This window comes from Thalassophryne amazonica, chromosome 2, assembly GCF_902500255.1.
Source record: "Thalassophryne amazonica chromosome 2, fThaAma1.1, whole genome shotgun sequence".
NCBI classification, from domain to species: domain Eukaryota; kingdom Metazoa; phylum Chordata; class Actinopteri; order Batrachoidiformes; family Batrachoididae; genus Thalassophryne; species Thalassophryne amazonica.
In genome coordinates, this window is record NC_047104.1 from 92,113,796 (window position 1) to 92,135,961 (window position 22,166).

The 22,166-nt window shown below is 41.0% G+C and overlaps 1 protein-coding gene and 1 long non-coding RNA gene across 3 annotated transcripts in view; one reads left to right on the top strand and one right to left on the bottom strand.

Annotated features, from left to right (window-relative positions):
- Positions 1 to 22,166, bottom strand: part of LOC117527099 (heterogeneous nuclear ribonucleoprotein C-like) — a 174,619-nt gene that overhangs the window by 47,470 nt on the left and 104,983 nt on the right. The window lies entirely within an intron of this gene.
- LOC117527116 lies at positions 14,978 to 15,376 on the top strand. The gene is made up of 2 exons (XR_004565442.1): positions 14,978 to 15,232; positions 15,298 to 15,376. It is a non-coding gene; the product is annotated as an uncharacterized LOC117527116 (long non-coding RNA).

The following is a 22,166-nucleotide window of genomic DNA, read 5'->3' on the forward strand; positions in this document are numbered from 1 at the left end:
GGGGGTGTGCCACATCTCATCATTCCTCTGTAATCCCTGCACAGTCGCTAATAATCCTTCTATCTCTCTGCTCACTCTGCTTCCCTCGCTCTCTATTTGTCATTCTTTATTTCAACTGTCATGCTTCCTCTTTGTTTAATGTGACCTCACTCTCTCCGTGAGTCTGTCATGCCAAAGTGGGACCCAGTCCAGTCCCGTCACAGACATTGATATACTGTATATATATATATATATATATATATATATATATATATATATATATATATATATATATACACACACACACACACACACACACTCTGGTCTGTACTGTAAGCATTATTTATTTATTTATTTACAATGGCTTATCCCACTTTGCTTTAACATACACTAAAGTCCATAAGAATATGGACATTGCCCCATCCCACTCTCCCAAGCACTCTGCTTTGATATACACATAGTTCCATAAGTATTTGGACATATCTCCATCCCATTTTGCTTATTAGGTGAAGGGTGCTATAGGCCACAAATGCATTAACTGTCTTTGATTAAAGTCATCAAAAGTGTAGGGGTTTGTCTGTCTCCTCAACCCCACCCAGTAGTTTTATGTGGTGAACTCAATAACTGACAGGAGACGGACTTCAAAAAATAGATGTTGTCTTAAGAGATGCCTACACTGAGAACAGAGTCACTAAGGCAACTCAGGGGTCTTCCAGAAGCAAACATCACATGCACCATTGCAACAGAGAGCCACCACACTAGGGCTGAGTTGTTTTTATTTCTGCAATCGACCTGCCCCCAGGTGGTTGGTCTTTGCCTTGTCATCATGTATCAGTGGGACTATGTGGTTGGCTGCAATATGGGTGTGTTGACGTGGTAAGAGGGTGATGTGATCACTTTGTTTGGACAAGCATTTGTTTGTACAAGCAGTTGTTTGTTGTAATGAACTTTTTTTGTGTCAGCGTGGTAAGCAATAACAGAACGTTCCATCAGTGCCTCCATATTGAATTAAGTCGTATTAAAGTCGTCTTTAATGTTTCTCACTGAACTTTGTTCTTAACTTCTCAATATGTTTATCTAGTTAAAATTAGGAGCTATTGTTTGCTAAATATTTGGAGAAACAGAGGGGATAAAGTTTGCCCTGATATCATGGATTTTACTGATGAAAAAGGACACAGTCACAGTCTTCGTTAGACTGAGTGGTTGTCAGGAGAGGGAGGGAAAGGAATATACTTTTCAGAAGCTTAACATTTCTGGACTATAAATCTTTTTTTGTGGATTGATTCTAATGAAATACATTTTGAGATACATTTTCCCTATTTTATGGAGCAGCAGGGCATAATTATGAAGATTAAATAAAAAAATGCTTGAAACATTTTAGTTAAAATAAAATTAAAATTTTCTGAAAGAACTGAGAAAAATTATTAAATAAATATTCCATTTTTTTTTTAGATGTACTTGTTGAGTAATCAAATCTCTGACTCTTTTCTCTTTCAAACCAGCTGGTTCTCAGAGCTCAAGAGACAAGAAACTACAAAATAATTTATAACAAGTGCGGATGTCTGAGCTGCAGACTTTCCAAAAATACAGTACCAAGTGCAATTCAAAACCAGTAAGGAGGGCATTTCTACTGAATCCTTTCTATTGATCTGAATTTGTAAAGGGAAATAAAAGTAGAATGGATGATGAGCAAAACATCACTGAGTCCTATAGGATGAAGAAGATGAGTTACACTTTCTGCTCACAATGGAACTCAGCTGCACATCCTCACCTAGAGGTAAGGTGTTTACTCTCTCCATATCTTCTCAACTCAACTCAAACTTTATTTATAGAGCACATTTAAAACAACTGGGGTTGACCAAAGTGCTGTACACATTAAAACAGGATAATCAATAAGATCTCCATCACGTCCTGGCATGAGCTGAAGACTTGGTTACTGTTAGTTCGGATAAAGTACTACCAACATACTTCTGGGATTGCAAAAAGCTGCAGGAAACAGTACAAGTTTTTATTTTCAGTACATCTGAGCTCTTTCCATACATTCATTGATTTTCTATACCTGCTAATTCATATTAAGAGTCACAGGGGAGTTTTAAGTCTATCCCAGCGGTCATTGGGTAAGAGGCAGGGTACATGCACACGGTCATCGTGCCCAATTCACCTAACATGCATGTCACTGGAAGTGGGAAGAAGCCAGAACACTAGAGGGAGCCCACGTGAACACGGGGAGAACATGCAAACTCTACACAGAAAGGACCAGGTGGGAAGGGATCTTAGGACCTACTTGCTGTGAGGCAACAGTGTGAACCACTCAGCCACTGTGCCGCCATCTTACCATGCAATAACTTGAAAATGCAGAATTATCAAGATCTGTAATCAAACCAAACCAGTGAGAATGCAGCAAGTTATTTGCGCCAACTAACAAATAAGTCATGACGATTATTGTGTCTTGGTAGGCATTTGGCATATATTTTCCTCTTAACGCTTTAGTTTTTATATATCAAGAGCCAGGAGTGCCAAAAAGAGGAGAATAAGGAGAAAGATTCTAAGGGCCCATGATTGACAAGGGCCCAGAGAGGCCATAATACAATTATAATACTGACAAAATAATATGGGGAATTGTCCAGTAAGATTTCTTTTCATGGGGCCCAAAATCCCCGGCGGTGCCCCTGTCAAAAGCAAATGAAAATGCTTTCCGGGGTTGCACAGCAATGAGACAAACAGTTAAGAAAAATGTTTGAAAACGGTCTGCAAGTCTTCATCTATGTCTCAATATGAGACTTTCTAGTGACTCAACAATGCTGATAATCAAGAATTTGGACGGGACACATCAATGTGACCAGCATAAACATAATGGCCCCTTCACACATAACATGAAACTTGCAGAAACCGGAAGAAAATCCGCGAACCAAAAACAAAATGGGTAACTGCGAAACATTCCACCTGCTGTCGTGAGGGAAGCACGGTTGGACAGGCGTACACGATACCGTGGCAACGGTTTTGTGCATGCTCGTGTTCGCGCGCATGAACACAGTGAGAGCACATGGAAAGTTGCACACACAGCAGCGAAGGGAAAATGTAATAAAACACTACAATTTCTAGTACTTAATTCCTGTTATAAAGAGCGGATTTAGCTTCCGCTGAGACGTACACCAGGAAGTAATGAAATAACCTGGATTACTGTTCTCTCTTTCATGTTTAACATGAATTACCTGATGCGCTTGAGCCGGCTGGCTCCTGTCTCATGAAGAGCCGGGCTCTCATGTCGTGAACACATGCAGCCGGCATGGCGTGCCAAGCGCACAATGATCTGCTGCAAATGTGATATGTGTTTTAATTATTACAATATGGGGAAATCCCACAGTGACACGCACCTTGTGGGGGCATTCCATGGGGTGATTTGCTGCATGGCACGATATTCAACAGCATTGCGGTGCGCAGATGTGACTGTCAGCTGAAGTAATATGTGTTTTAATTGATTTCCACGTGAGGACAGCATGCTGACGTCCGCGCATCACACTGGAGTTATGTGACTTAATATCCTACAAGCCAGTACAGGTGTTCTCGAGCTATGATTTGTGAGCAAAGCTATCTGACCAGCTGCACGTCACAAGGGGACATGCCCACGTCTGTCAGCGGACCTTGCAGCTCACAGAACAGAAAGGCTCACTTTCTGTTGTTTTGTTCTGTGATTTTAATTTAATGTACGTATTATTATGTGTTTGTCCTACATCAGACTGTTTGTCCTACATCTGTCTGGTGTCTGTGTTTTTAATTTGACACCTTGTGTACACGGTCATGTCCGGCTGACAGTCTGCGCTCAGCTGACAGGCGCTGTGTCCACAGCAAAGCGTATGAGCAAAGCGACTGGGCTCCGGGACCCTCAACCACAGCTGACAATGCTGGATTCATGGTGTGTGTGTGTGTGTGTGTGTGTGCATTGGTGGAGGGTGGGAGAGACAACAAACTCCACAAGCCACTTGTGTTGGGAGTGGGGCGACTCCACACTCCACACGCCATTTGTGTGTTTGTGTGTGGTGTGGGGGGTCGGCACAGTTACACCCATGTATGTTGCTAGGTAACACCACGCTTGTGTTGCACTTTGACAATTTTCACAGACAGGTCAAATGTGATTGCCTGTTGTCTCCTATCAGGAGCACAAATAGCCCCTGCTTTTCTAAGTATGCAGTGAGCAGTGTTAGATGTTTGTGTGTGACACCTGGAATTTGGCTGACGCCTGCTAAGAGGGGGATCGAATGAGCACATGCAGGGTATTCGCTGTGTTTCGGCTGCTTGTGTGCACAAATCATTGTAGCAACAGGTGTACGATGCATTTGAGGTGGCTCAGATTTTTCACAAATGGCATGCAATTCCCCCTGTGTGCGTGAGTTGGCTTCAATCGTGTTATGTGTGAAGGGGCCCTAAAATTAGTTTGATGTGATCAAGTTTAATTTTGTTATCTCACAGGTTTGAATTGGACTGTATAGAGTCAGGTTAGGGAGCATGTTCTGGTGCTGCACATCGTGCACCGTTTGCAGTTACACCACCCTGATGTCCACCTGGGATGCACATTCAAGAATGCGCAAAGACGTCCTGCGATTCTTGTCCTTAACAATTTCTAATTGTTTCAAAATGTTGAAGAATCAATTTTTAAAATAACATTGTCTTAGTTTTGTTTGTTTCTCCTCACTGCCGTAAAGTCAGTCATCAACATTTCAGCGAGTCACTGCTTCTGTCCCTCTGTGTCCTGTAGTCTCCATGAAGCTGGGTCAGCCTGCTCTGTGTGTAAAAGGGACGCTTAGATTGGACAGCATACAGCCAGCCTGCATCACTCCGTACCCGTAGAACGTCTGGAAGAATAAATGGAATTAGTTAAGTTACTTTTTTCTTTGAAATTAGGACAGAAAAAGCCAAAGCACACCAATATGCATTTATGTAGAATCACTGAGTCCACAAGACTATCTACTGAAGGATCAAGTTCCGATAAGATATCAGGCAGTCTCGCTCCAACTTCATTTATTGTTGAGGAGTTGATGTATCGCCGTGATGATAAATAAATGTCTCATCCCAGTGTGTGATCTGAAACCACAGACGTAAGAGAACAATGTCAACATTTGAGATGGTAATACCACGAGCTAGGACCAAATCCAGGGTGTTTCCACTAATGTGTATTGAACCCTGAATGCAGTGCTGGAATCCTAATAATCTGTAATGTCTATAAATGATTTTCAGAGGGGTCAGAAGGCTTGTTTACATGAATGTTGAAGTCACCAACAATCAGAAGGAGATGCCACAATGCCACCAATTTGAGGGAGACTAAAGTGATGTCAATGTTTCACTTCTTGAAAAACAATTACATTTTAATGGTGATATGGATTTATGAGAAAATTCTACTTTTATCTCTTTTTGAGTATTCTTTTTGTATGACATCACAAAGATATGGTTTGGGAAAAAAAATGATTCGAACTGCTGTCCTCTGTGAGATGGCAGCAGTAATAATAACTGATCATTTACTGTGCTCTCTCACTGCCTCTCTCAGTATGAATGTTTTAATGTAATTGAGAAATTTTAAATTTGGGTCAAATTTACATGCATAATCTACAGACTGTGGAAGGGGACATGATGCAGACACTGGGAGAACACACATACTCCACACAACAGCCCCCACAGCCTTCTTGTTGTGAGAAATCAACCACGCTACAGCTTTTTTTAATCACTCAATGTTGAACTAAACGGTTTGCATCTTTAGCTTTTAATTTTTATGTATTTGTAGCTCAAGAGCTAATTTTCATCCGCTGTCCCCAGCCAGCTGTAAGAGGGTACCTAACACAAAATGTAATACTACAATAAAAATATTTACTGTGCAGTTTAATATTATCTATATCTATACTTTGTATCCAGAAAGTATTCACAGCGCTTCACTTTTCCCACATATTGTTTAATGTTACAGCCTTAATCCAAAATGGATGAAACATTTTTTTCTTCAAAATTCTACACACAATACCCCATAAAGACAATGTGTGTTACCAATGTATATATAAAAAAACAAACAAACTAAGAAATCACCTGTACATAAATATTCACAGTCTTTGCTCAGGTGCATCCTGTTTCCACTGATCACCCTTGAGATGTTTCTACAGTTTAATTGGAGTCCACCTGGGGTAAATTCAGTGGATTGGACATGATTTGGAAAGGCACACACCTGTCTACATAAAAGGTCCCACAGCTGACAGTGCATGTCAGAGCACAAACCAAGCCTGAAGTCACAGTGGCCTCCATTATCCGTAAATGTAAGAAGTTCAGATCCACCAGGACTCTTCCTAGAGCTGGCTTCACGTCTAAACTAAGCGATTGGGAGAGAAGGGCCTTAGTCTAGGAGGTGACCAAGAGCCTGATGGTCACTCTGTTAAAGCTCATTCCTCTGTGGCGAGAGGAGAACCTTCCAGAAGGACAACCATCCCTGCAGCAATCCACCAATCAGGCCTGTGTGGTAGAGTGGCCAGACAGAAGCCTCTCTTCAGTAAAAGACACATGGCAGCCCACCTGGAATTTGCCAAAAGGCACCTGAAGGACTCTCAGACCATGAGAAACAAAATTCTCTGGTCTGATTAGACAAAGATTGAACTCTTTGACGTGTATGCCAGGCATCATGCTTGGAGGGAACCAGGTACCATCCCTACAGTGAAGCATGGTGGTGGCAGCATCATGTTGTGGGGATGTTTTTCAGCAGCAGGAACTGGAGGACTAGTCAGGATTGAGGGAAAGATAAATGCAGTAATGTACACAGACATCCTGGATGAAAACCTCCGCCAGAGCCCTCATGACCTCAGACTGAGGTGACGGTTCATCTTTCAAGCAGGTCAATAACCCTAAGCACAAACCAAGATATCAAAGGAGTGGCTTCAGGACAAATCTGTGAATGTCCTTGAGTGGCCCAGCCAGAGCCCAGACCTGAATCTGATTGAACATCTCTGGAGAGATCTGAAAATGGCTGTGCAGCGACGCTCCTCATCCAACCTGATGGAGCTTGAGAGGTGCTGCAAAGAGGAATGGACAAAACTGCACAAATATAGGTACATCAAGCTTATGGCATCATATTCAAGAAGACTTGAGGCTGTAATTGTTGCCAAAGGTGCATCAACAAAATATTGATTTTCTATCTATCTATCTATCTATCTATCTATCTATCTATCTATCTATCTATCTATCTATCTATCTATCTATCTATCTATCTATCTATCTATCTATCTATCTATCTATCTATCTATCTATCTATCTATCTATCTATCTATCTATCTATCTATCTATCTATCTATCTATCTATCTATCTATCTATCTATCTATACAAGAAGTAAATAAAAGTTATGAGGGAACAATGTATGTAGACTAAGAGCTTCAGTGTTCATCACAAATATGTTACAAACCCACTTTCCAGTGAGAAGTAAAGTAATTTTGCAATGACTGATAAGTTATTGATAGTTTTACCACGGTGTAATTAAAAAGCTGTTATTATGTCATTTGGCACCTTTGGTGAAGATACCTTTATGATGGTTAAACACAGCAAACAAACTGTAGTTACATACAAAGTGAAAAAGCAAACATCTGAGAGAGAGAGAGAGAGAGAGAGAGAGAGAGAGAGAGAGAGAGAGAGAGAGAGAGAGAGAGAGAGAGAGAGAGAGACAGTGGGATGATGGTGGACAGCAGGGTCACTAAAGGCTAATTAAATTCTTTTCATAATTTCTGAAGCGCTAAAGCAATCCATTAGTCATGGCTGGCTATAAATCATCTGTGCCTCCTCGAGATTTGCTCCAACTTCCACTCTCGACAACAGCAGGAAGAAAAGCATCGGTTTTACACTCACTAAGTAGGTGAGAGAAGATTTGTATTCTTCATGAATTATTAGTGATGTAATTTGACTGGCTAAAGTGACAGATGAAATTTAAATGTTGCTGATGATGAGCCAAAATACCATTACTATGTCAAAGATTCTTGGCATTATTTCTGGAAAATAAAGATCCTGGGTGCCATCTTTTGTCCAGTATGTCTGCTGATGATGAACTGTTTCTATTATGGTGACAAAACACATTATATCATCACAATACAGAAACAGCTTAAAGGAGAACTTCAGAATTTTACATTAGACACTTAATTTTAGATGTTTTTTTTTGTGGGGAGGGGGATCAGCTTTCCACTCAGGACAAAAACAATGAATTAGCACAATACTGATTTAGAATGCAAGCACATCACATGCTAACCACAAATTAAATTATTAGCATCGTACAAGCTACAATCACTCTCAGTAAACAGATTGTGGTAGCCAGTGAACAGGCAAAATGCCATTAAGTGTCCGATAGCATGGAGAGGGTCCATGCTGAGGTAATGCACATGTTTATCTTACTAAATATAAAAAAACTTTTAAAACAACTGATTATACAGTTAGCCACTTACCTTAGCCTAGACATCCTCCCTTTGACTGTCGATGAAGGGCAGTGTTTTACAGTCGACTTGTAACCATTCAGTGTACAGCAGCACTAGGGAGGATGGATAAGTTAAGGTAAGGGGCTAACTCTAACTAACTGCAGAATCTGAGAGGTTTTAGATTGCTCTGTGCCAATACATTAATTAGCCAGTTTTCTGTTCTAAATCGATGTTCATTCATTCATTCATCTTCTACCGCTTAGTCCAATTAAGGTCGTGGGGGGCTGGAGCCTATCCCAGCAGCCATAGAGCGCGAGGCGGGGTGCACCCAGGACAGGACGCCAGTCTGTCACAGGTAAATTGATGTTTCACCTATTAATTTAATATTTGTCCTGATTGAAAAGATGACCAACAGAACTTCTAAAAATAGAGCTTAGATTGTAAAATCCCCAGGTTCCCCTTTAACAGGCAGCACAGTGGATTAGTGGTTAGCATTGTTGCACTGTTGCTAGAAGGTCATGGAATTGATTCCCACCTGTGGCCTTTCTGTGTGGAGTTTGCATGTTCTCCCCATGTTTGCGTGGGTTTACTCCAGGTGCTCCAGTTTCTTCCCACATTTAAAGACATGCGGGTTAGGTGGATTAGAAACTTTATAATTGTCCAGGTCTCCCTCGCAAAAGAGGTCTTGATCTCAATGGGACTATCCTGGTTAAATAAAGGTTAAAAAAGTGATGCGTGTGGCTCTGCAGCATAAAAAGCAGTTAATAAAGAGGCTGTGAATAAAATAAAGACAAAAAATTGTGAACAGCATTAATCTTTCATACATTTTCTACATTAAATGCCTTTCAAGACTATTCCCATTTGTGAGTTGCTGAACTTCCTTTTCCATGCAAAACATTTTCCTAAACTACATCATGCACAGTACAGTGGCAGGTGAGTGTATATTCACAGGAGAAAATTTTTTCAACATGTTAAATTTTGCTACCCCCTTTGCGGTCTGTCTTTTCTCAATCTTTCACAACCTCTGAGTCTTCACCTATAATCCTTTTCAGACTCATAATTCAGATCTGAAGCGAAAAATGCCACCAATCTGAGGAAACCTGATGTTTTGTTGTCTTACAAAGCCATGCATTGTAAAGGTACCTTGACACTTGCACAAATTTGAGCCACGTACTGGTACGCAATCTGCTGTGCCAGAGATTAAACGCATTGTAAATCATTGTAAACTGTGCGTGGCTGTGTGCAAGTGCACAAAGAACATTTTGGAATGTTCAAAATCTCTGGCATGCATTAGGGCCCCTTCACACCTAGTGCGAAGTTTGGTCGACATCTGGTCAATTACTGCTGCTTATGTGGAAAAAAAAAAACAAACAAAAACCAAAAAACATATGACCCACTGGACGCAAACGTGCGCCATCCAAAAGCTCTGATTACCAGTCAGAGACTTTACCACTGAGCTACGGAGCTGTTCTTTGAAAGCTGCGGGACTCTGCCTCATATCAGGAAGGACATGGAAGTATTACAAAAAAAATTGTACTTGTACTGCTCGCATTTATCAAGAAAGCAGTACAATTATGATCCGTTCTGTTCCTCTGTAAATGACCCATGGTCACAGATATACAGTCATGAAATGACATGAATGAGAAGCAGTTCGTTCATCTCATTCATGCACGTCTCCAACCGGCCATGCACGCGTGTCATGTGGATAACGCGCAACAGGACACCGCGTCATGTGGAACAGAGCTCAAGTGACAGTGAGATCGCTGGCTCCGTGTTGTGATCTGACAGTCCATTTCAACCTGGGAGCAGCCTGTCCATGTGCGCGCCGTGTGCGCATTTGCTCTCTGCAGCAAGTCGCCACAGTGATATATGTTTTTTTTATGTCCACTTGATAACAGCAAACAGACACACGTGTGTCACAGTGGGCAGTTGTTTGTCCATGTCTGTCCAAACACAGTACATGTTGTCCAGCTGGAATGTCCAGATCCACAGATTTCCACAGCTGCTTCAGTGGGAGGACACACCTCCTGCCATCTCAGGGCACACACCAAAGCCACACTCGTGTGGGACTTAGACAAATTTCTCTGCAAGTTTGAAAGTGATTGTCTGTAGTCTGTTGTCGTACCAAGAGTGCGACTGGCCACACATTTTCTAAGTGCCATGCAAACAGTGTTAGGTGTTTGTGCGTGTCACCTGGAATTTGGCCGGCACCTGCCACGAGAGGGTGCGATGGGTTCGCACAGTGCACACTCTGTCTTTCAGGCACTTGTGTGCGCAAATAGTTGTAGCAACAGGTGTACGAGGCGTTGGAGGCAGGGACGACATTACACGGTTTGCACACAATTACTGCATCACGTCTACTGTGTGCATTTCACACTATGTGTGAAGGGGCCCTTAATTTTGTGAACTACGTGTGAACATTGCATAAAAAAATCAAAAACAGTGTCAGTATGAGTCAGTGCGTCAGCGCACTGCATCACGGTGCAGCCCATCTTAATAAATGATTATAAAGAGATGTTAAATCTACAACAAACATAATTGAACAGATACTCATAAGAAAGAAAGAAAATGGAACTGTTTACCAAGCCATTACAATATAAATAATACAAATTTGATATTACAATATTATATATATTATATAATGTTATATTACAATATTACAAACATTTCAGATAATTCCAAATGCATTCTCCACATCATGAAGAGCATGAGAACAGCTGCAGCTGTACAAAATTCCTCTGTGATTCCGGAGCAATTAGAGGTGGTTTCATCAGCCAAACTCTGAGAGCAAATGATTAATCTGCTACAAAATAATTATTTTATATAACACAGCATCCACAAAAAGCAGTGTCCAATGGAACACAGTGGTCACATTGGCACGACGAATTGCATGGCAGTGCCGGAGTTAAATGCATGCAAGTGTCAAGGTACCTTACCTTTCAGTAATGTAACACACACGTCACATTAACGTGTTTGTTTTTACATAGAATGAATGAGTCAACCAATCAGTGTTAGCGGAGGCTCATTTTACCCATAATCCCTTTGGCATCTGTGTGTTTGTTACACAAATTCAGAATTGGTGCATTATTTAAAATTAAAAAATATGTGTTATATTTGTACAAATGACAGAATTGTCGTTAATGTAGTTATTGTATCCGGATTAATTTGATTTATAAATCAAAACCATAAGTCAAAACTGCTTTATTTTCCAAGACCTCTGCCTCACGGCAGAACTGCTGTATGCTGTGGCAGTTTGGTGCTAGAGTTAAGTTTAATGCCTCTCAACTGCTTCACTGCTGCAAAATACGTAGTAAACAGGAGCTTCCAGCAGGGGGCAGGGCACACAAAGACAGAAGTGGAGAATCATTGTTTGGGTTTGTGATTGCTGTGTTAAAACTCAATTTTGAAAGTTATCGGTTAGCTGTAGCTTCTGATAAATTTTTGGGTGGTTTATTGGTTTAGCTTGACAAAAGATAACTTTTCGGTTAGCTGATTAGCTGTTATCGAAGCTAACTTTTTGGTTAGCTGTGCCCACCACTGAATGTAAATTACATGTAAATGACACCTACATTATTTTCATCCTATCTTAATTAAAATATGCAACAATTCTTCATGATCCATCATGAACAAATGGTTATTCTACTGTATAATATAATGTACATTTGAAAGAATATTAAAGGTGCTAGTCCTGCAACAGACTGGCATCCTGTCCAGGGTGTATCCTGACTTAAGCCTAGGTCATAGTTATTGGATTTCTTGGTATACAGATTTGCCAACTGCTCTAAAAATCGTAGACTCAATGAAAAAACTGCCCCAAAGCACTTTTTAAAAACTTTTCCCTTCAACTGCTTGGTGCAGAGATTAAAGTTCTCTGTTGCTACAACAGATTTCTGTTAATTGGACTGTATTTGTGCTGAGCCGTCCTGACACAAAATCAAGGGAGGATGAAATACTCATACCCATTTTCACCAAGCTCCCAGACATTGATGAGGATCAGTTTACTTCTTCCACATCTTCATCAACTTATGATGAAGAAGAAGCGGATATCGTACATGAAGCATGGGATGCAGATTGAGTTTCTCTGTACTGCCAGACCTACTATCGTGTAGCCTTTTTAAAGCCCTTGACGTTTACAAGGCAGAAGCAGCAGTCATCTCAGCGGTTTTTTGGTTCTCTCCAAACCTGTGGTACACAAAATTTGAGCTTAGCAGTCTTTCCTCACGACCAGGATCTCAGTGTTTCGACACAAGTTGTGCAAACTTTGTGAGGCACCCAGTTTTGTCCTGGTCACCAAGTGGTACTCCGAAATAAGCAAGTTACACTCTTTTGAATAAAAATATTGATGGTGCGTCTTTGAGGCGGTAAAGTGAAGCAACCACAGATATAACAGAAAATATCTGGGTCATTGCAACACTTCCTTTGCTTGGAAGTCATAGACATGTTAACTACCTTAGCGTAAAGAAGAATCAGGGCAAAGTCTTCACTAAACTGTAAAATGCTGAACCTGTCACACAATAACAAACATTCCTGTTAAGAAACTAATGCTGTTACAGTCAGACACATGTTTAAAAATTAACATTTCTTAACCTAACATTTCTTAACCTTACTACTTTGTCTGGAAACAGGTATTTTTCGAACTTCTTGGCTACTTCTCGTATCAAGCACTGAAGCAAAAGCCACAGTCTCACACACCTTTTCAGTGCTGTAAACAATATTACGGCTATTTGTTCACATTTCGTGAGTCTGGTTTAAAAACTATGCTGTTGAAGCTGCTTTTGTGCATGATTCGTGGCGTCAAACTCATGAGTGAATGAGCAACTTCTGCGTAATCCATCAGTATGGAACATGCAGATTGCAAAATCTGAGCTCAGATTCGGATTCAGCACCCAAAAATAAATCAGTTCTCAAAGTCCATGCAAGAAAAAAAAGTTTTTTGTTGACCAGTGACCATTCTGCTAATAATAGTCACAGGCATTTTTAGCATTTCAATGTGATTTATTCCTCAAAGAAATGCCTGAGTTAGTTTTTCCTTACCACTGTTGACTACGTGCTTGCTCAGGGTGGTTGGTAAGGTTAGACCTGACCCTTGTGATGTGCCTTGGGGTGACTTATGTTGTGATTTGGTGACATATAAACTGAATTGAATATTGAAAAATATAGAATGCAATGCTAAAGTAATCGCGGCCATATGAGCATGTAATCAAATGTGTGTTGAAAGAATGTGACCTTTTGACCACTTAAAATAGGCCAAGGTTAGCCATCTTTGAACTTGTCCATGCTTGTCTTATGCTGAGCACAGGCAGACGGACAGTCAGTCGGACAGATGGAAAATCTTTGCAATACCCGATGGCCATATTTTGGCCTCGGGTAAAAATGACAACCAAACTACACGTTACACTGCAAATTATTTAGTTCTTACCAAGAAAAAAAAACACTGAGCTTTAGAGGTGTTAGACAGTTTATCTTGTTTTAAGAGTTAATTTCTTATTTTAAGTGTTTAACATGCTTACTATTTCTAGATTTAACAATCTTAATTTAAGAATCTTGTCAAGTGAAATTATCTTGCTGCATGGACAGATATATCTCACTTGTTTTGAGTACCTTTTCCCTCAGATTTAGGGTTTTTATCTTGTTTTTCGACACCCCTGTTTTTGCAGTGTACACCCACAATGCTGCCTTTTTCTGTGCAGCTGTCAAGGTTGCAAGGTGGGTAAGAGGTGGGAAAAGCTAACGATGCAATAGCAAAATGATCTATGGGCTAGACCTTTTCATGTCAGAATGGTTTGTGACATCGCCCTAGAACTATGCAGCCCCTGACTTGGGTCACAGCAACATTGATTCTGCAGGCATGAAGCTCACTCATTGTTTCCTGTTCTGGCATTCTGGTTGGCTGACTGAACAGTAAGTGTACAACTGTACTCTACACCTGGTACGGGTCAGGCTGATCTTACAAGCCAGCAGTATCCATTTGGAATGCCCACACCCTGACAGCTGTAGGACAAACTGACTCCGTTCTCTGTCCCATCATCCTTGTGTCTTTTAAAAACAGTCCACTTATCCCTCTCTCGTCCACTCTGTTCTCTCTTTATTCCAGTGAGCGCTTTGGCAGCATGACGTGACTGTGCTCTTTCCTGCCACTGAAGTGTGAGTTTCCCGATGGTGAGCACAATGAAAACACTATGGAGAGATTACAACCGAGTGGCAAACAGAGAAAATCTTTGTCCTGTGGGACTCTGCTTGTTCATTCTCCTGTTCCCTGCTGTCTGATATCTACTGCCCGTTATGCTTTTGTCGTCCTACTATCTCCCGTTCAGTGCTTTATTGATGCAGCGCACTCCACTCATCCTCTTTATCAGCGCTCTTCTGCTCTGACAGTGGCTGCAATCAGTCCTAAATGGTCATTAGCTCTCCTGCGCTATGTAAGCAAAAGCATCGCAGCACAAGTGCAATCTGAAACATAACCCTTATCTATGTAGCTCTGGTTCTGTCTGAATAAACTGCTCTCAGGCTATAATTTAACCTTGATGCCTCCTGGATGTAAATTTATGAGCTCCTAGATTTCCCATTAGTCTAGTACCTCTTATGTATGGTCTTGTAGTCATTTATCGCAGGCTGATGTACATATGGTTTATCTAAATGATGTGGACTAGTGGGCCAAGCAGTGAAGGATGTCAAGGAGCAGATTACATGGTGATGTGATCGATTAGCTTCTGTCCTGTCACTGACTAAACGTGCAGTTGCTGAATGTTTAAGTAGGTTCTCAGAGAAAATAATGAAGACCATCTTTGCCAAATGTTATGTCTCCCTGAGGATGATGTGTAAAAGCATTGTTTGTGTGTGTGTGTGTGTGTGCGTGCGTGCGTGTGTGTGTGTGCGCATGCATATGCGTTCGTATGTGAGCATGTGTGTGTGTGGATTCCACTTTCAATTGCGTCTGCTGAGACATGGTCGATTCTAATTCCTGCTGCAGTTCACAAATATAAAAAATGATCCATTCTAATTCATTAAGTGTCAAATCTGTTCAGTTCCAGTTCCAGTATATTGTGAGCAATGTTATTGCTACTGAAGTCGAGTTACTTGCTGGTAAGCTGAAGTGTTAAGGCACCTTGACACAAATTTGACAATTGACATTTGGTATGCTTATGTATCTTGGGTCACGGATGATCGCAGCGAAAACGGAAAATTGATATGACTAATTTTTTTGGAGAAACTACGGATGTTAGCTAACAACACTGAACAATGGACATTGATAATTGCATTCTGGACTCACATGCCATTCCAGCAGGGGGCAGTAAATCGTGTTTACATTAAAAATCAATTGGGCTCTATGTATGTGTATGTGTGCATCTATGTTTGAACATGGACAAACAGGGGAGAGCTGTAACTATTGAAAAACTGTACAAACTGTATACAAATGATCACATGATCATTTGTGTGAACAGCAGACTTTAGCGCTAAATGCTCATTAAAGCAGCTAACAACCATAAACGATCATCTTCAGCATACAGCTTCATGTTTATGAAACAGGAAAGTGTGGAAAAACTGTGATTCAGAAAGTTTTTCATCTAGGTGTTAACCTTTAAAAAGCAGGTTGGACAGTGATAATCAGTCCAGGTTCAGCGCTTATTCAAATAAGACAATTATTAAAGGTGTTATATTGTTAAAAAAAATAATAAAAAAGCAATCCCACACAAAATGTTGAAGGAAAAAGATTTTTCTTTGAAAAAGTAGTTTTGAAGAAGAAATGCTATGTCCATCCAATATTAATGTGTTTTTAACCTTTTGAAATTTATTTATGACCTGCGCATAACCTAAAATATAACAGAAACATGAACTATGCATCATATTTAAATATGATGTCTATTAAATTGCCTGAAGCTGTGGCTCTTACAGTAGATTACAAAACATAAAAAAATCTTAAATTACTTTAATTTATGCCACTTCACTAAGGCCCATTGATGTGTGAGAAGTATCCATCATATGGAGCTAATTAGCCCAAACTACTGTTTTAAAATATGAATTACTGCTTTCTGGTTTGTAGCCAAGTCCCCCCACAACACTACTTGAGTTGTTAGATGTCACAAGTTCAGCCTGTCAGTGCTGAAGGCTGGAATGAAAGAAAATAGTGTGCAGACTGGAGCTGTGCTGAATGTAATTATTTGTTCAACACTGTTATTTATAGGTCCTTTCACTTTTTGTGTGAATGTCATGTTGAAAGGTTCTGTGAATTAAACATATGCTGCAAAACAGTTAAAAAAGATTTGTGTTAAGAGTGTGTTATCCTAAATTTTTGCACCTTTTTGACACTTTACTGCAGGCAAATATCAGTCTGAAATATAATATAATCTGCATTGGCCCTTAAAAATCCATATCGGTCGACCCCTAGTTTTGTGCGTTTTCGTGTGGACGCAGATAAATCTGCAGACGGTGCAGAACACTATTTGAAAACAACGAAAAGAAAGTGCTGTATCAGTGTGGACAAGGCCTCATTTCCTCCATGTGGTTCAACCATACGAGCACGGAAGTAGTTTGGATTTGAAAAGATGGATCTCGCTCAAAAGACGGCAGTGTACAAAATATACCTGTGACCTATTGCTGTTTAAAAACAGCTCAACAGTGAACTTGTTTTTACCATCTGCAAACTAACTCATTGGACTATAAAGAAAAAGAAAAACTTTGAGACTCTGTGGCCAAAAAAAAAGTCTAAATCAGCTAAGCTGTCTGCACAACACACTCAGCAAACTTTATTTAATCCAAGTGTACTTAAAAGCTTAAGTTCTAAGGAAATAAACAAGAGCCATTTTCCTTAAACATTGTGTCAATTAATGTCATTAGTAAGCAACAAATAATGCCGACTAATACCAAACCATTCTTCAAAAATGTTTTTGTGTAAATCGTCAAATTATTGTTATTGTCAAAGTCATAAAACTATTGAGATATCATTTTTTTGCCCATATCGCACACCCCTTCTGCCAGCCCTAAAATACTTACTCTCAAATATGGTATCCACCTTCAATGACAAAAGTCTGGACCAACTTTTACACAAACTATTGCAGACTTTTGTCTTAATTTTTGATGAAGCACCCTGTCTCCATGTAAAACTTTCAGAATGTCTTGGCTGTGCCCCACTTTAAGTGTCTGTAACTGTACTGATTTCTTGTTCCATGCTGTGAAGGTTACACCTGGTTCTGTTGTCAGCCTGTGCCCTACATGGATGCAAACTGTTTGGATTTAAACCCATCTGCAGACAAATTCACAAGTGACACCTACATCAGCAAACTGAACGTGCTGTCCTTGATTCAGTGTTTTATTTTGTAGCTTTGGAACTGGGGTAATGGGAATAGGGGCTGTTTAACTCATCACCTGATGTGCCTATAAGTGGCTTCTCTGCAGGAGGGATAACTGTTTTAGTCCTGCATCATTATCAGAACCTCAAAGTAATGCTGGGAGCAGCAATAGGAAATTTCAGAGTGCAAGATATTTAGTGCTAATTAGGTACATTATGCAGCAGTAAGGTGGCAGGTAACTGGAGGTCTCTTCCCCTTTGCAAAGAGCAAAGGAGCAAAAGACATGTCTCTTTGCAGGGACCTGAGTCCCCTAAAACTACCCTGTCACAAGAGACTCATAAAGTTAAAAGGTCCACCTGGAGTAATTAATCCTCAGTCTATTCAACTCTGTCAAGCCCCTGGGTCATTTCATGTTGTGAAGCCCTCGTGCTTGTCCTAGAATTATTGAAAAATTAAAAGCTGAAAGTTATTCCAATTTGATTGCATAAAGGGCAAAAGCAGCAATTTGATCTTTTTTATTTGCTACTAAAACTAACCTAAGGGTCTTATCTCACGGTGCTTTGACAGCCTGCAAACGGCAGTTCCGAGGGAAATTGCTTGGTTTCATGAGGCATTCGCTGGGTGATGCTCTTATCTTGCTTCATTCACAAAGCTCCTCTCATTATGCCCCCAAAATCGTATGACGTCACCTCCGAATGCACTCACTGGGACGCCTATCGTGATCGTATCGAGTGAACTATGAGAGGGTTGGGCCACACACATGAGCTAACGGGGTGCACGTCAAAATAGCGGAGATGAATAGAGAGTCAAATGTTTTGCGTTGACGGTGGCAAAACTTTTGTTTCACATTTGATTTATTACTCCACACCCTGACCGCGTTGCTATGCAGATGTCAATAATGGCGCTGTCAGCTGACAGCGAGAGAAACTGGTGGAGCAAAGACGATGCCAACCCTTGCTACAGTAAGCTTTGCTGACCGAATTACTATATAAAATAAACCGTGCAAATGATGGAACTGGATTACAGTGAGAATAACCCCCTTGTGTCTGATGATTTGCAGACGTTAATGCTGGATTACGGTCGCAAATGTCCATTTTACTGTAAAACACAATTTGCGACCATAAAATCCAGCATTAACGTCCACAAATCATCAGACACAACAGGGTTATTCCCTAGATACAAGGGACCAGCCAAAGGGATTTACAATGTTATTGTAGAAAAAATCAAATCGAAGGACGCACACCACCCGATGCGCTGCTGGACATCACTGCATCACGATGAAGAGACTGGTCCAGCGCGTGGAAGAATGCTGCATGTGAATCTTGGAGCTGTGGACAAAAGGATCATGTAAGTGGGGGATTATATACTGGATGTGGAAGAGAGGACAGTAGATCCTCATGGCCATCCCTTTGGCCTTTTCTAGTTGCTGGAGTCTTCAGCGCTTAGACACCTGCATGCTGAGTCACACCCAGACAAAACATGCACCATGGCCAAAATGTTGTAGCTGATGCTCTCTCACTATGCAAGTGGTACACCTGATTTGAGTCTTCTGTAACTGCTTGTTCAACACCAAGTCATTCCAACGGTACCAAGGATCCTCCAAAGAGGCCTCATACCAAAGACACCAGTCATTGCCTTAGGTCACGGATTAGTTTCCAAAACTCACAACTGTGCAGTAAGAGAGGAAGCACCAGGACCCTAAAGACTTGAATGTTTGTTCTCCTGCAACAGTATCAGCACTGCCAAACACCTCTGTCCAGGGACCTCATGACTCCATAAACTCTTTCTAGGCATCTCTCAATCTGAAAGGCAGAGGACCCAAAGACATGAATGTCACTGCCAAGATCAGTGAATCCCTTTAAAATTTTGACACTTTTGCTGCACACAGATACACTTCTGATGGTGGAGTCCAGCGGGTTAAAGTAAGCCTACATCCTCACCGTGATCCAAGTGCTGCAATTACAATGATTCTACAAAGATCACAGCGTCATTTGTGAGGTCAAGGTCAGTAAACCTTTCATTACCAGTAAATGTGCCTAAGCTGCTGGTTTCCACAATTCTACCCAAAATACCCAGTCCATGCAACAGAAACCATAACAAATATATGTAAGTCCAAGACATAATGCTTGACATCAACAGTCTGACTGTCTCACTATTAACTTGCAAGGATAGATGTTGAAGAGTGATAACATGTTCCTCGTGAATGTCAGTCACTTCAGGGTTGCTACTCTAGCAAGGTGAAGTCCAGATTGAAAAGATGTTCCTGCTAGCTTGTCTAGCGGGGAATTCCCCTTTGGCTGACCTGGTAGAGTTTTGCTCTTCAGTTCAAGCAGTCCGGTGTTCGAATCCCACTGCCATCCCGGCCACAAAGATAGGTCCTCCAGCCACAAACTGGCATTGTCGGCAGGATGTAGATACATCCTGTGCCTTTCACGAAGTGCACCTGTGAATTCGGGACAAAGTCTAAAATAGTGGGGAAATATGTAGCAAGGTGAAGTCCAGATTGAAAAGATGTTCCTGCTAGCTTGGTTAGCGGGGAATTCCCCTTTGGCTGACCTGGTAGAGTTTTGGTCTTCAGTTTGAGCAGTTCAGTGTTCGAATCCCACCGCCATCCCGACCACAAAGATAGGTCCTCCGGTCACACTACGTTGTTATGTAATGCACAACAAAGCAAGTTATTGTAAGTACTGTGTCATCACTGCAAGTTCAGAGACAATGCCGCATTCGACGATGACATTAAGACTACAGATTGGCTGCCAAATCTGAATTACAAGATAGCTACCTCACCAACAAATCAGTAATAGCTAAACATTGCATTATAGCAGGTGGTGATCAACAGGTCAACTTTGCAGGAAATGGCTGATCGTGAAACAGTGAGAGTATTTATTAGTCAGCCTCATATGACGAGGCTGACTTTCAATTTTTTTAACCCTTTAATGTTTAGCTCAACTGTTTGGTAGAGCATGTGAGATCTACTACAGTCTACTGAAAAATGTGTGGATGTTAAAGAATGTTGTATGGGGTACATCATGCAGTACAGATGAGTGATTCGATGGTCGACATAGTTTGTACTCACAGTCTCATGCCAATCATGTCACATTAGACTGTGCAGTCGTACTTCAGCCCCTGGAGATCCAGCAACTGAAGACAGCATCCATGTTTGGATAAGATCTTGAACATTCAGGCAATATTTAGGCAAATAATAACTGCCTTTCAGAAAGGCCCTGAGGATAGGTTGCCTGTGGTTTTAAGTGTGATCGACAGGATTGCCATTTGCTGAGTCAACCTCAGACTGCAGTCTGTGATCCTCACTGGACAAACCCTCAGCTAACATCAGCTCTGTCAACATTCTCTCTCTGTCTGCTTGGCGTTTTACCAGATAGACATCGACAGAGGCAGAGGAATCCAACGAAGACTGTGAAATATATTAAAGCTGGGAGACAAGTTGGACTCCAGCTGTGCGACTAACATGCTGAAATGAGACGATGCCACAGAAACATAAACCATTAGTAGAATATTTTTAGGTAATTCAAGATTAATGTAGCAGGACTAAATAATTATAATGTGCATGAATCTTGCACACTTTGGTTTTGTAAGCAGCAATTTGAGCTTTCAGAATAAGAATTTTGTATTTTTTAAAAATGGGCTTCACTTTGTCAGAACTAAACTATGTTCGGGTGTACATACAATTTAGCAAATAATACAACACACAACTTAATACATATGAAAATAGGAGCAGTAATGGCAAATAATTTTATGAAAAGAAGGACTGCACAGAAATACAAGTACAACAATGTGTGCAGATGTTAATGTGATGTTCATGATTAGGAAACAGCTTTGACTGAAAGAATACGAGGAGGATAAAGCTGTAGAGATGTGAATTTGAGTTGCGCATGTTTGTGTCCATGGAAACCAAAGGTTGATAAAGGTCTCCATTTTTTCCTTTCAAACATCAGTTACATGAAGTGTTCCAGTCCCAGTGCCAGACACAGACTTGCACATCTGTCTTTGGGCAGTTTTGTCCATTTCTCTTTGCAGTACCTCTCAAGCTGCATCAAGTTGGATGGGGACCGTTGATGCACAGCCATTTTCAGATCTCTCCAGAGATGTGCAATCAGATTCAGGTCCGGGCTCTGGCTGGGCCACTCAAGGACATTCACAGAGTTGTCCTGAAGCCACTCCTTTGATATCTTGGCTCTGTGCTTAGGGTCACTGTTCTGCTGTAAGATGAACCATCACCTCAGTATGAGGTCAAGAGCGCTCTGGTTCAGGTTTTCATCCAGGATGTCTCTGTACATTGCTGCATTCATCTTTCCCTCAATCCTGATTAGTTTCCCAGTTCCTGCCACTGAAAAACATCCCCACAACATGATGCTGCCACCACCATGCTTCACTGTAGGAATGGTGCCTGGTTTCTTCCAAACATGATGCCTCGCATTCACGCCAAAGAGTTCAATGTTTGTCTCATCAGACCAGAGAATT